General features: G+C 54.6%; 1 protein-coding gene across 11 annotated transcripts in view; it reads left to right on the top strand.

Moving 5' to 3' along the window:
- Window positions 1-210: 210 nt before the first annotated feature.
- Window positions 211-13,997, top strand: part of ARHGEF10L (Rho guanine nucleotide exchange factor 10 like) — a 153,480-nt gene continuing 139,693 nt past the window's right edge. For 4 of the 11 annotated variants that reach the window (XM_070252507.1, XM_070252406.1, XM_070252396.1 and 1 more), the window contains exon 1: window positions 289-454. The gene's annotated coding sequence lies outside the window, so the exon portion shown is untranslated. Of the gene's footprint in view, window positions 455-1,275; window positions 1,534-13,997 lie in introns of those variants that run through there. The other 7 variants (XM_070252470.1, XM_070252457.1, XM_070252462.1 and 4 more) reach the window with 6 other exon arrangements.

Raw genomic sequence — 13,997 nt, 5'->3', positions numbered from 1 at the left:
GGGTCGTAGTCCACGTGACCCTCCCCTGTGCCCGTGCCCAGCCCCTTCCTGGGCCAGCTGGCAGCCATCGGCGCTCAGCCCCTCCGCTCTGCTCCCCTCTTAGAGGCCCCCACTTTTGTTGGCGCTCCTCCTCCCTTCCTCCCCCTTGGCAACTTCCTGGTCCTCCCAGGCCTGGCTGATGGATGGCCCAGCCCGGCCCAGCCCTGACTCAGTCTAGCCTTCCTGTGGGCGGCCGGGGCCGCCTCCTGTCCTGCTGCCTGGCAGGTCTGTCAGGTGAGTGACTCACGCACTGGGGCCCTTGTACGCCCAGCACGCGGAGCTGGTGGACTCGACTCCTGGGCTCCTGCCCGCCCTGCCAGCTGCTGCGACAGACGGAACCCTTCCCTGCCGGTGGGACCTGCCCCGTCTCTGTGCTCCTCTCCCCGAGGGCAGAATTGGACTGCACGGAATCCAGGTCAGGGTTTGGGTTTTTAAGCATCTCTCTCCCTCGCGGAGTCGCAGGAGGATCCTTTGGAGGTCATTGGGCGTTGGGGGGGGGGGTCTCGCCATCATTGACACCCTTGGGCTCCAGGCCCAGGGACGGACACCCTGCTCCCTCCCAGGGGACAGTGGGGCTTGGGGATGCCTGGTGCTGGGCTCCAGGAGGAGAGCTCTGCTGGGAGCTTCAGTGGGGGAGACCCTGAGCCTCGTGGCCCCCTTGTGGGGCAGGTCAGGGCATGTGGGGCGAGGAAGGCAGAGGGAGCCTTGTGGGGGTGTTCGTGCGGTGGGAACTTGCCGCACTCCCTTCCTAGGGTCACAGGGTTTGATGGTTGCAGCTTCAGATGGCCTCAAAGGACACCTAGTTCAATGGCATCGTTTTATAGCTGGGAAACTGAGGCTCAGAGGACAGGGAGGCACTCAAGGTCACATGGGGAATCGGTGGCAGAGCGGGAGCTGGAACCCAGAACAGGTTGCGGAGTCCTGCCCAGGGCTCCCTCCATGCTCCTCAGCGTCCGCTCCTCTGCTTCTGCGCCGCCCTGCCTCCGCCATCCCGACAGCCGCCTCCCATCCCAACAGTCCCCTCTCATCCCTACAGCCCCCTCCCATCCCCATAGCTGTCTCCCATCCCGATAGCCCCCTCCCATCCCGACAGCCGCCACCCATCCCGACAGCCCTCTCCCATCCCATAGCCTTCTCCCATCCCCATAGCCCTCTCCCATCTCTTGCCATCCCTGCCCAGCTGGAGGGAGGAGTGCCACGCGCACAATTTTACAGGCGTGACGTTATGGGCTCGCTGTTGGAAGCATTTTAAAGGTCACTCAGGCAGCCCGGGCTGTGAATCCCTGACAGGTGGCTGTTTTAGCCACAGCTTGAATATCTCCGGTGATGGAGCGCCCACGGCTTTGGGAGGGGGGCAGCCTCTTTCATCTGTGTGGCTGATGTCTGGTGAATGATGAGAGAAATCTTGTTTGGTGCCCACTTTGTGCCAGACACTTTGCAAACGAAGCATGTTACATGTATTAACTCATTGAATCCTCCCAACACCCCTATGAGGTAAGTATTATTATTATCATTCCTGTTTATAGCTGAGGAAACAGGCCCAGAGAGGGTAAGTAACTAACTCAAGATTTCACAGCTTGAAAAAGAGGAATTGAGATTTGAAGCCAGACAAGTGTGGTTCTAGAGTTGACCGAGCTTTTTGCTCCTTGGCTTTTCTGCTGCCCTGTGAGAATGGGGCTGCGGGGTCGGGGTCCGCCTGGGCCCAGCGAGGCTGAGGTTGTAAGGGAGACATTTATATGGCTGTGTGTCCCTCTGGCTGGCCTCCCAGGGTCCTGGGGCCACAAATGTCACTGTTGATGCTTTTCTCCCTTAACCTGCTTCAGCTCTGTGTCAGATCACCCTCTGCCTCATGCAGCCCCCCAGCTGCAGAGTCCAGGACAAACGGGTAATGACTTCCAGGGTGGTCTCTGTTGAGCGACTGAAGGAGGGTTAAAAGCAGCTGTCCCAGGATTTCAACCCCAGACACCGCTGTCAGGGGTTTCCATGGAGTCCAGCCGGCTGGGAGGCAGGAGGTTGGGTGGGCACGGCAAAGCGAGCAGGAGGGGCCTGGGGCCTGAGTCTGTTTGCTTCTTTCCATTATCACCTTCTGGAGTGGCCTCTGCTGTGCCGCACCTTGCTTTGTCTGTCTATGAAGGGTCCTTTATTTTGTTTTAAAGCCTTTTTTTTTTCAAGATTTAAAAATTTTTTCCTTTTTATCCCAAAGCCCCCCAGTACACAGTTGTGTATTTTCAGTTGTGGGTCCTTCCAGTTGTGGCATGTGGGACGCCACCTCAGCATGGCCTGATGAGCGGTGCCATGTCTACGCCCAGGATCCGAACCGGTGAAACCCTGGGCCGCCGAAGCAGAGCACGTGAACTTAACCACTTGGCCCCGGGGCCGGCCCCAACAAAGGGTCCTTTGGTGATGAACAAGGGCAGTGCCTCATCCTAAGGTGCTTGACAGTTTACAAAGCAAGTCCATGTTGATTGTCCTGATGGATCTCGCACTAGCCTGGGGAGCGGGTAGGGCATGAATTGTGATCCCCATAATGATGGTCCCCAGAGAGGAGGGATGAGGCTCAGAGAGGTGAGGTGACCTGCCTGAGGCCACACAGTTAAGAGATGGCAGAGAGTCAGGCCCTCCCTCCTGGCTCCTAACAGAGTGTGCTGCACGCCAGGCCAGCCTCTCTCTCAGGGGCCTTTCCTCCAGAGGATCCTGGTTCATCTGGAACAGAAGTGGCTGCTTCCCCAGCTTTCGGCCCATGAGTTAGGGTCTCCTGAGGCTCGGCGGGGGGCCACCACCTCTCTTCTGTCCCTGTGAAGGCTGAACTCCTCTGGGAGTAATGCCCCCAGTACTTCCAGCTGGGTCTCCTTGGATAGTGGGACGGGGGTCCTCGGGGGGGCTTCTGGTCTGGCCCCATTCACATCCCTGCCACCTAGAAGGTGAGACGAGTCCCTGGTGTCTCATTTCAAGGCTTCCTCTCCAGGACAGTCGTGTGGGCAAGAGGCTCTCAGGGTGATTCCCTTCTGTCCTCTCCTCCTAGTAATAATAACGATACTAACAGCGATATTGACTACTGGTATAGCCACCATTCCTACATTTCCATTTATGGGGCACTCACCGCATGCTAAGCTCTGTGCCAGCCATCCTGCATGCCATAGATCCTTTATTCCTCCTGACAACCCCCATTTCACAGATGTGGAAACTGAGGCTCAGAGAGGTGAAGTCACTTGCCCAGAGTCACACAGCCAGCCAATGGCACTGAAATCCTCAGTCTGAAAGCTCACATCTCCCAGAGTCACCATCCGAGGTTGCATGCTGAGTTCATGTCACAGGCAAGACCGGGTCCTGCCCTGTTGACTCTGGATTTCAAGCTCTTCCCACTTGGTGCCTCTGGGCTGGGCTGGGCTGGGCTTCTGTGGGACTTGTGAACCATAGGTTCTGATCTTGTTCTGTCTCTAAATACTACAGGACCTTGGGCAAGCCACTCAGCCTCCCAGGGCTTGGGTCACCCCATCTGGGCGCAGGGGCTGATGGTTTCTTCTCTGTGTTCTCACCGAGGGCTGTGTATTACAGTCATGGCTGGAAATGCCTTTAAAACCTTGACACAGTATGCACGCAGAGAAGTAGTATGAAGAGAGGCAATTGCCCAGCAGCTTCTCCAGTCCCCTCTGTGCCGGGGATAGCCTGGCATTTAATCCCACAACGCCCTTGGGTTGCAGGAACACAAGCTGGGCTCTAGAGCAGGGAAGCTGAGACAAAGGGAGGGGAAGTGACTCGCCCGCTTGAGGTCACAGGGCCAGTAGGTGGGGAAGCAGGGATGTGAACCTGGTCTGCGTGTTCCCAGAAATGAGCACCCCCCACCACGATGAAAGACAGCTCCTTGGGGATGGGGCTCCCCAGGGTCCCCAGGACCGGAGCAGTAAGCAGATTCAAGGTGGTCAGGGAGCAGGTCCCCAGGAGCTTAGCAGGCGGGACAGGGCAGGTAGGGTGGCGCTGCCACCAAGTGAGTCCTTGGCTTCCCTGCTCACGACTCCTCCCACTTCGCCCTTCAGCAGGAGAGGAGACCCCTCCCCCATCCTTTCTTGTCCCAGGGACAGAGGCAGCCCTTGTTCCAAGGGGACCAGGAAGATAGGGAGATCTCCTGGCCACGCTGGGACCTGCTCTGCAGGTAACCCTGACCCCTCCTCCTGGCCAGCCAAGCCGGGCTCAGCCTCTGCACAGAGATGCCCTGGCAGACGGAGCCAGGCAGCGGGGTTAGGGGGCACCTGCCCACCTCCTGCCTCCTCATCTCACCCTTTCCCCGGTTCTCCTTCTGAGCGACGTCGGGAAGAAATCTGATACCCGTTCGTTCTATCTGATCTAAAGGGTTCCAGCGTCATGGCTTGTTTGAGACGGGCTGGGGTGGGGAGCGGACCCGGGCGGGAGCCAGGAGGCTGCCTCTGCTCCCATTTTGTTCTTCACTCCCTGTGCGACCTTGAGCAAATCCCTTGCCCTCTCCAGGCCTCAGTTTCCCTCTCTGTGAACGGAGGGGGTTGGCTTGGGTCATTCCTTGGGGCCCTTCCAGCTCTGAAAGTCTCCCAGTTGCTCACATGGGTGGGTTCCCTGCCAGCTCTGCCTCCTCCCCACACGGCCGCAAAGCAGGGGGAGCGCAGGAATGCGGGGGAGGCCCGAGTTTGCTCCTGACACACGGGGACTGGCCAAGACGGGAGCGATCTCCAAAACTCCCTCTCGTGTTCTGTCTGGCCGATTTTGGATTAAACCCAAGACGCCAATGTTTGCCCAGCTGCGGGGAGAGCTGAGGTCCCTTCCACCTTGTTGTTAGTGGAAAAAGGAGGGACTTCGGGTTCCAATCCCAGCTCTGTCCCTTCGGATGGTGAACCCGGACAGGTCACTCGGTCTTAGTTTAAGCATCTGAAAAGGAAAGTAACAGTACCAACTCGCTGAGGTGTTAGGAGGGTTATGCGTTATCCCAGGCACAGCCCTGGGCCTGGCGCATAGTAGGTGTTCAGTGAAAGCAAGGGCATGTCCCTGTACCAGTGCCACCCCAAATCCCCATTTCCAGCGAACAGCTAAGTCTGACGCATGACAGGATGCCTCCCTGGGCGGACGGGGACCTCAGTGCCATGTTCCACGCGGACGAATGGTGTCCCCAGGTGTGGAAGGGAGGACGGGGGGCTTTCCAGTCTTTCCTCTTTCTTAAAGTTGCCCTGGAAACTACAAAGCTGGGCCATATCAACGCCTGCTCTCCTGGTGCTGCTGGGTTTCTGCAGCTCGGAGCCTTGCTTTCCCCGCAGGACACTGGAAGCCCTAGGCTCTGGCAAGGGAATACTGGGGAGTAGGGGAGCCTGCTTCACACCAATGCCTCCCCTAAATCTGGCTGATCAGGATTCACTAGGTATGAGGGTTTGTGGGTCAGCGTGAGATCTCTTAGATTAACTGGAGCACAAGTCCCCTAAAGCCGAAGGCTCCTGGTGGGTGCTCCAGAACCTGAGATAGCACCCGGAGAATGGGTCGGGCTTGGCTCCCACCAAACCCCAGGGCCCGGCACAGCTCTACTCCTACGCCCAATCCTGGAGCCACAGGGCAGGGGCTTCTACACTGGGCACACTGTGTGGCTGCCCCTGATTCAGAGACATGTGGTTTGGGATTGAGCAGACGAAATTCCCTGCAAAGTGGTGGTTTCTGGGAAGGGGGAGTGTGCTTGATAAGACTACCCCGCTGCTGCTTTTATTACGTTATCTCAAAGTTCATCACCCACATGGCGCTCTTTTTTTCCATCTCCCAAAAGTCAGCATATTCTTCTCTGATTTCCTGGAATCCTGGCCAGGGATTTTCCAATTAGCAGAGAAACTGCATCCAGCTTCCTCCTGCTTCGCTGAGGGGGTGGGCGACTGGGAGTGGGTAAGGTCCTCTAGTTCTTTTCCTCTTGTTTTTCCGTTGTATTCATCCATCCATCATTCATGCATCCATCCCTCCATGTGTCCATCATCCGTCTATGATCCATCCATCTGTCCATCCTTCATTCATCCATCCATCAATCCATTTATCCATGTATCCACTCATCCATCCTTCATCCATCCATCCATGCATCCATCTATCCATCCATCATCCAATGATCCATCCATCTATTTGTCTTTCCATCCACTCTTCCATGCATATATCCGTCTATCCATCTAAAAGACTTTATTGAATGTCCACTCTGTGCCAAGCACTATATTCTGGAGATACAACTCTGTGCAAAGCAGACATGCTCCTGCCCTCAGGGAGATTACAGTACAGCAGGGATGACAGACAATTTCATAAGGAATACAGCACTTTGTGCCACGGCCTTATCGTCTCTGTTTATCAGTTTCCTTATCTGTTGCATGGGATGATAATAGTACCTACCTCATGGGATTATTGCCAAGATTTGATGAGGTCATAGGGGTAAAGGGCTGGCCCAGTGCCTGGCATGTAGTGAGTGCTCAATAAATGTGAGCTACAATGATAATGACCATCATGATCATGACGTAGGTGATGATGATGAAGAGTACTCAAAGCAGCGCCTGGCACCAGCTAAGTAACTGTATGTATCTATGAGTTGTTTAGGGGCAGGCTGGCTTCCTTGGCAGCAAAAGAAGGTAACAGGGGACTGGTGACCAAGCCAGCTTCTCAGGGTGGGGCAGCCTATGAGCAAATCATCTCAACAAAGGGGCTGTGGGTGCTGGCCATGCCACCTGGCGCCGGGGTGTGTGGGTCTGAGGGCATCTTGGGGGAGCCTGAGCCAAGGCAGCTGCCTGTCTGGTTTTCCCAGTTAGGAGCTGGTTGTGAAGTGAAATAAGCCATGAGACCGGGAGCTGTAGACTGCCTTCGCGGGGCTGGGGGGTGGCTCTCTGGAAAGCTCGCAGAAGCTGAGGGGAGGCAGGGGGCACGGGCGGCCGAGGTGGGGATGAGCCATCGTGTTGGAGGGTCCGGAGAGGGGGCTGTGGCTGGAGCTCTGGGGAAGCAGCCGGAAGTGGTCAGGGGGTCCCTGGTGGTGCCCCATGGGGCTGATGGGGACTGAGGCATTCCAGTCTTGTTGACCACGGTCCCTCCAGCTCCTGAAATGGCACCAGGCCATCTTAGGCACTCATTTGGGGAGTATCTGGGAGCACAAGTTGAGTGCACGCCAAGACTCTATTGGGGTGGTCTGATTGAACTGTCACGCTGGCTTCCCCAGAAGAAGCAGTGGGTCTGGAACCAGACAGAAGTAGGTTCAAATCCTGACACCCCCACTGACCAGCTCTGTGGGTCTGTGGATAAGACACTTCCCCTTTCTGAGCCTCAGTTTCCTCATCTGCAAAATAGGAATTGCCGTATCGACACTGAGGTTGTTGTGTAGAGGGGGGACGGTGAAGGGATTTAGAAGGTACCTGATACAGAGCAATGGCTATTGTCATTATCCACACATCTGGGGTGACACCCAGAGTTGTGACCCAGGACTGTGGGATTGGCCCAGTGTGGATGGAGTGTCTGCTGAACCCCACATTGTGAGGTTTGGGGGAGGTGTGGTGGGGTAGAGTCGGATAGATTTGGAATCCTTTGTTTACTTGCTGTGTGACCTTAGGCAGGCTACTTACCTCTCTGTGCCTCAATTCCTCATGTGAAAAAGGGGATCTTGAAAGCAGCCATTCTATAGAGTTCTTGCAAGAGTAAATGGGATCATGCATGAAGTGCACAGAGCCTGGCCTGCTGTAAATGCTCGGTAAGGGGGGGCTGTCTTCATTATCGGTGGTCTTCAGAGGAGGAATGGGGTGAAAAGGCTTTGGGAGTGTGACTGCGAGAGAAGCGAGGGACTCTGGGTCCCGTCCTAGGGAAGCGGCTTGGATCCCTCCCTGATGCGCTGGGGCTCCCTTCTGAAGTGACCCACCTCGGTGTGTCTCTGCTGACCCACTGGGTAGGTCAACAGGGCCACTCTGGTGAAGGCGTTGAGGTCTCAGGAGATGCTTGTTTCCAGGAGGAAACCTAAGAAAACCATTCAGCTTAACCTCTTGAGTTCCGTGAGGCAGGACTCGGGCGATCTTGACCAGAGGCCACACCATACGGGGGAAGGAGCGTGGACTCTGGAGTTAAATCCCAGCTCCTCCACTCTCCCGCTGTGTGACCCTGGGCGAGTCACCTAACCTCTCTGGGTCTGTTTCTTTATTCATAAAACTGGACAAAGCCCCCTTCCTTGCAGGGTTGCCTGGAGGCTGAGCAGAGAGTGGGCTTCTGTAAATGGGAGTGATTTGTGCAGGATCCCTGGAGGGCGAGGGAGTGGATGTTAATGAACGCTGGGGCTGGTCCAAAACTCCAGTCTATAAAACTCCTGCGTGCAGCTTCTGGTGCGCTGCTGATGGGAGTTTCTGTGAAGGACGCACGGGGATAAGGGCCCATTGTTCCCAGCGAGCACGGTTTTATGGCTCTTAGAAAGCGTCTTTCATCTCCGAGACCAGGGAGCTTATGGAACCGCCCAGCCCTGGGTGGTGAAACTGGGGGACGCTGAAGGTTTCTGGGGCTGGTGCCAGGCTGTAGGCATGGCCAGGCCCTCCGGCTGCAGCTCGGGGCGGGCGGGCGGGTGGGGGCTGGGTCCCGTCTGGAGTCTGGAGTGTCACTCCAGTCTCAGGGCTGGCAGCTGCAGCGCCTCCTTTCCCCAGGCCCAGAACCTTCCCTCCTGGAGACCTTCTGTCCGGACCCCCAGTCCCCGGCCTGGTCTGCCTGGCAAGGCTGGAGGCTCACGGTATCTCCTGGGCGCCCTCTCTGCTCCCCCTCCCAGTGCCACATCCGCTTCATCCTCATGACTGCTTCTAGAACAGGCCTTGGGCCCAGTCGGCTGTCAGCTGACCAGCCCCTCTCATGCTTGGGAGCTTTGCCTGGCACCCTGAGCCCCGGGCAGGGGCAGTAACCTGATGCCAGGAAGCGAAGACCTTGTCTCCTTGTCCTTTCTGGCTCCTTGGCCAGGCCCCAAGCAGGGAAACCCGATCTTACCTTGGCTCAGCAGACAGCCCCACGCCCTCTGCCTGCTTATCTCAGCAGAAGCTGCAGATATCCCAAGGGGTGGGTGAGGCTGGTCGCTACTGTAAGATGGCCTGTGCGGGCTGGGCTGGTGGGCAGAGTATCTAGAGGTGTTTGGCGCCCCTGGCCCACATTTACCCCAGGCTGTGACTTTCCCCCTTCACCTTTTCCATTGGGGGAGATATAAGAGGCTTGGAGCAGGATGTTGGGGACACCTGGTGACTTAATCAGTCTCAGAATCCCCCCTCATCCTGCACCAAGCCAGTAGCCGTGGGCAGCGGACACCACCTGAGTGTCAATCTTTCCTCTTGTCATAGGAATAAAAATCCACTCAAGTGAGTACCAGGGGAGGGGCTCTCCATGAGGACACAACAGGTCACTCTGATGGCCAGCCAAGGCTAGGACAGAATGTCTTTGTGCCTCAGTTTCCTCATCTGTAAAACAGGGCTAAAAGTACCTACTTTTATAAAATTAACTTTTTTTTAAAAGTCTGGCACCTGCCCCGGAAACCTTTATGGGGTTATTGTGAGGATTAAGTGAGTTAATACGTATAAAGCGATTAAACAGAGCCTGGTGTAAAGAGAGCGTCATGGAGGAGCTTGTTATAATTATTTCTATTATTTCTGCTGTGAACGCCTTCCCGGCCTGTCTGGTCTCTGCCTCGCTGTCTTTTACTCTGCATTCTTTATTTATTTATTTATTTATTTTTTGCGTTTCTAATCCCCTGGAACCGCAGCTTGAACTTGGCTGGGGTTCGCTGGAAGGTGGACGCAGTCCCAGCTCCGCACCATCTCTCAGGCTCGGTGTCCCCCGTCATTTGGCCAGGTCCTCCTCTCTGCTGCCTCTCAAGCGCTCAAATTCCTGGGAGAAACCAGCTGATTGGCCCAGTCTGGTCAGATGTTCGCCCTCTCCACCAATCAGCTGTGCTGGGAGGCGTGGCTACCGCGCTGGGGGCGTGCCCGGAGGCAGCTCCTGGCAGGCGCACCCCAGCCCCTGCAGAGGCTCTATGGGAGCGGCAGAAGAACCGTCAGCAGTGGTTTGGTGCTTTTTGTGTCAACCCACAGGGGCGTTTCCACGTTTCTAAGTGTTCAGGACAAGCTTTCAGAACTCCTCCTGCTGCTGGCGCTTGCGATCGTTGGGCTCACTCAGAATTTGAAAGATTTGTCAATATGAAAAATCAGGGGATTTCTTCTAGAAATCTGGATCGCTGGCTTCTCTTGGAAAATAAAAAGAAAGCTCTGGAGACACTGGGCATGGTGATGCACCTCCTAGAACCGGGTGGTGACGGCCCCCTCTTCTGGGGCATGCGCTTTCCTGGCCTCCAGGCCCTCTTCCCGTGGTGTCCCCAACTTTGAGACCTAGTGTCAGTTATCATGGCTCATCCTTCCTGATTCTCCCATTGCCATCCCCTCCCTGGTCCCCTGCTCACTGGGGTTTGTCATACCCTGGCACTTTACCACGAAATGGGAACTGCACAAAGAAAAAGAAAAATTACACAGCTCTTCAAAATTTTGCAATATGTATATAAGCCCGGTTCTGCACTAAATAGTTCACAAATATTTAATTCTCTAAACTACCCCACGAGGTAGGTATTATTACTTTCACCCATACCATACAGGGGATGAAACTGAGATGCAGAAAATTAAGCGACTTGGTCTAGATTAGCAAGGCCATCTGACTTTAGAAATAACTTCAAACTCACAGAAAACTGCAAGTACCATACAGCTCACGTCCTTTCCCTCCAAGGCATGTGAGAGGAAACTGCTGACTTGATGTTCCTTTACTCCAGATCTTTAGTATGTGTCTCCTACACGCAAGGACATGCTCCCACACAACCATGAGACAGCCACCCAAATCAGGAAATTCACACGATACACTTCTACCATCAAACCCTCAGACTCCATTCAAGTTCTGCCAACTGGACCAAAAATGTCCTTTCCTGCAAAAAGGTTCAGAACCACACCTTACCACTGAGTTATCGTGTCTCTTTAGTCTCCTTCAATCTGGGAAAGTTCCCCAGTCTTTCCTTGATTTTCGTCACCTTGGCATTTAGAGGAATGTCCCGCCATTTGGGTTTCCTTGATGGTGATGTGAGGTGTGCATCCTGGGCAGAAACATCATGAAGGGATGTTGTGTCCTTCACGGGGCATCACAGCAGGAGGCTCAGGAGGTCAGATACCCCCTGACGGGTCCTGGGAACCCACTTTGACCACGCTGCTGAGGAGGTGTCTGCCAAGTTTCTCTACTGTGGGGTTGTTCTTTCGCCCTTTGTGGTTAATAAGTATTTTGTGGGGAAGTACTTTGAGATGAGGTAAATAGCTATTCCTAGCTTTTAATTTATTTACACCAGTAAGGACTCTTGCTTTCCTATTGTGTTCAATGGGATGTAAATCCTTACAATCGTTATTTATTTTGATGCTTAAGTCGCCCTGGGTTTGGCTAGTGGGAGCCTCTTTGAGTTGGTTTCTGTGTCCTCTTGCTGTGTTCCCATCACTTCTTGAGCAATGTATTAATTTCTGGCTCAAGAATAGATTTCAGGCTCAACTTGTTCTTTCTCTGGACTCAGCAGTTTCTCGCAGGAACTCTTGTTTCTTTTAGTAGAGAAGAGTGTTTGGAAACCATGGTCTGGCTGCTCAGTGTGCTCGATGCTATGAGCCTCATATGTCCCCAGGCCTCTTGGTGGACAGAGCTATGAGCTCACACCAATACCTCCGATTCCAGTCCAACACCAACACTTCCAGTAGAAGTAGGGCTCGTTCTGCTTTTCTCCCTTGCCATATTTGTAATTCCTTCTCTAACAGTGAGAATCCTAAGAGTTTGAACTCTTTTTTTGGAGGAAGATTAGCCCTGAGCTAACATCTGCTGTCAATCCTTCTCTTTTTGCTGAGGAAGACTGGCCCTGAGCTAACATCCCTGCCCATCTTCCTCCACTTTACATGTGGGACGCCTACCATGGCATGGTTTGCCAAGTGGTGCCATGACCACACCTGGGATCCGAACCGGCGAACCCTGGGCCATGAAAGTGGAACGTACAAACTTAGCTGCTGTGCCACCAGGCCGGCCCCAGAGTTTGAACTCTTGATCACTACTATACTAGGTTGTGTCTCATAATGTTTGTGACTGTTTATGATAATATAGTGTCAAATAGTGCATTAATCTAATTTTGTCCGTGAGAGGCTGAAACATCTGTTAGGCTATACTGGATTGGTCCTTCAAAATCCTGTGTGATAGAAGAGGGCTAAAGATTGTTCCCACTTTACAGGCATTGGGCCCGAGTGGAAGACGGTGAGAGCTGTTCGTAGGGCCCTTCAGAGAGCTCGGGGTGGCAGAGCCCTGCATTGTGTCCGTGTCCAGCCCACTGGACGTGAGTGTCCACCCCCCCCCCCCCACCACCATGGTTGTTTTGGAAGAACTTTGAGACTTCATCCCCAAGAGAAGGAGCTACTCAGACTGGCCCTTCCCTGACACCAAGGCCCATAAAGTGGCAGCTCAGAAAAGTCAAGTTTCCTTCTCCCCCTGAGCCCCCGGAACCACCTCCACCTGTGGCTATGCCTCTGCCCTCAGCTTGCTCCCCAGAAATGCAGGTGTTGGGCTGTGAGGAACCTGGGAGGCCATCCCAGCCCCCTTCAAAATGCCCGTCCTACTAAACAGGGGCAAGGGTGTCACGGGGAAGAGGGTGTCATCTTGTAAGACAGACTCTATCGTCCTCATTTGTGACCAAAAGGTGATCCAGCCTCTCCTGGATAATGGCCTGTTCGTGACTGGTTAGATGATACAGTCAATAATGAGGACAAACTGCTTCCTGCACGCTCTCCCTTCGTGCGCCTGTGCGAAGGCGGTTTATGCTCTTGGGGAAGTCCACTTTCCCACCCAGGCAACCTTGGGCAAGTCACTTAGCCCCTCTGGCCGATGGAAGATATGCCCCCTGCCCCGCCCGCCTCCCTCCTTCCCAGGTCATTGTCGGTGACAGCAGAGAACAGAGTTCCAGTCTGGTCCAGATGGATCCTTCATGATCATGCTTACACAAAAAATCCTGCCCCACAGAAAGCTCAGTGAGTGGGAAACTCTAGTTAATCAAGGGTTCTGGGACGTGGAAACATTCCCATGGAACAAAATCCTTTCTGTTCCTTTTGTGGTTATTGAAACCCATTCGCTCATCTATTTAGCAAATATTTGTCTCGTGCCTACGCTTGATCAGACTCTGTCCCAGGTGTTGGGGATTCCACCATGAATGAGACAGGACAGTCCCAGCCCCCGGGACTCACAGCCCGGGGGAAGACATGGGGCAAATACACCGCACAACGTGGCAGGATGGGTGCATTGACAGGGGGACAGGAGGATGCTGTGGGAGCCAGGAGCCCAGTCTGGGGACACTAGGGAAGAGATCCTTGAGAAGGTGTTATCTACGTCGAGAGCATCCAAAAGCAGTTAGCCACGGTGTCTGGGAGCTGGAGCAGTAGGGGCATTCCAAGTGGAGGGAGCAGTATGAGCAAAGGCCCAGTGAAGCACCTCATATGTTGCATTGTGCTGTGCAGCTTAGAACACGAAGCTGGGGAGGCAAGAGAGCAAGGCTGTGTGCGCGTCAGGGAGCCAGATGGTGGAGGGAACAAGAATGCGGGAGAACGTTGCCTGGGCTGGGGCCTGACCTGGCCTGGGAGGTGAGGGCTGCAGGCTCATTTATTCTCCAGTCTGTGTTTTGTGATATGATTTTTTTTCTTGTAAGAGCAGAACATGGAGGGAAAATAAACTGAAAACACTAATTCAGCGGAGGGACCTCCAAGTCAGTTGGGTGACACAGAGCTGAGAGGGATGGTGGCAAGTGGAGGAACACAGCTCCTCGGGGCCTGCAGAGTGTGGCCCCGGGGGGAACGAGGGCCCGGCATGACCAGATCTTCACATTTGTTAAGAGAAGCTAGGGGCTGGCCCCGTGGCTGAGTGGTTAAGTTCGCGTGCTCCGCTGCAGG

This window comes from Equus caballus, chromosome 2 (genome assembly GCF_041296265.1).
Source record: "Equus caballus isolate H_3958 breed thoroughbred chromosome 2, TB-T2T, whole genome shotgun sequence".
NCBI lineage: Eukaryota > Metazoa > Chordata > Mammalia > Perissodactyla > Equidae > Equus > Equus caballus.
The sequence above is the reverse complement of the archived record's forward strand: the minus strand, read 5'-3'. Positions and strand labels throughout refer to the sequence as shown.